This window comes from Periplaneta americana, chromosome 6, assembly GCF_040183065.1.
Source record: "Periplaneta americana isolate PAMFEO1 chromosome 6, P.americana_PAMFEO1_priV1, whole genome shotgun sequence".
In the NCBI taxonomy this organism is placed as follows: domain Eukaryota; kingdom Metazoa; phylum Arthropoda; class Insecta; order Blattodea; family Blattidae; genus Periplaneta; species Periplaneta americana.
The window spans coordinates 4,252,501-4,253,661 of NC_091122.1; positions in this window are offsets into that span (position 1 = coordinate 4,252,501).

Consider the following 1,161-nt stretch of genomic DNA (forward strand, 5'->3'; position numbering starts at 1 on the left):
GGATTTGATAGGCTCAATAAAACTGTGCATATAACCGCGCCGGGGTTGTTAGCGGCTTTATCACCGTTTGTTGTAAGACAGTATGGGCACTTAATTAAGTGCGAGGTGCTAATAAGTCAACACGTCGATTAAGACTTAAAGTCATATTTAATCATGCGCTGTGAGCACGAAAAGGTTGGGATGGGGGATAGATCGTTAGACGCGTGCAAACTCTCGGGATATGAAGTCTGTACACTTTCAGCAAATCCGACTCCTTCCTGACGGTTTTTGCTTATTTACTATGAATATTTGCTCGTTCTAAGTCTCTGAGATATTAAGAAAGCGCCATTTTGTTTAAAAATAATGACTAAAGTTACTTACTTCTATAAAAAATTTTTTACAGGGCTTTCATTTCAAAACTTGCCAGTATAAATAACTAAGTTAATTATTTAAATTGAATTCAACTTAAACAAGAAAAAAAACACGTCAATTTAGATATTGAGGGAGGAAGTCTGAAACCAGGCTTAATTGCATCTTAGTTTTCACCCCTATTTTGAAATTTCAAATGGCACCCCTCCTCCCCTATATTTTTATACTTAAATATGAAAGAGCATTAAATTATTTATACACCTCAGTCATTTGTTTTCGCATCTTTTGTTTTCTATCGTCGCCTGGCAACCTGCATTTTTGTTATTATCAGTTGATTGCAGGATGAAAAAACAGCTTATTTTGTGTAATTTCCTAACTTTAATCAATAAGGATGATTTCTGTTCTCTCTTGAAGGCTATGCAACATAAAAATAAAGATTAATTGATTGATTTGATATTAACATTTATTTTGTTTGACAACATAAAATTCATTGGTTTGCGTAAACAGATTATGATTCACGAGACAACCCAAAAATTACGTTGTTTCACCAATGAAATCATTAGTACGAGGTCCGTAAACCATATACCGCTCTTAAATGAATAGTTTATATTTTAAATGCTACTGTTGTTGTTCAGTTAACTGTCCGAAGACAGATTTGAACCTCGTGACACCAATAAGGGGTCACTTATGAGGCAACTAAGCCAGGTGATGTGGCGTAGGGTGGGCAGTTCCTTTTCCCCCTCCATCGCATACATCTCCGACTAGCTACATATTATACTAGTCAGACTTCAGATGCATACAAACAATTGTTCT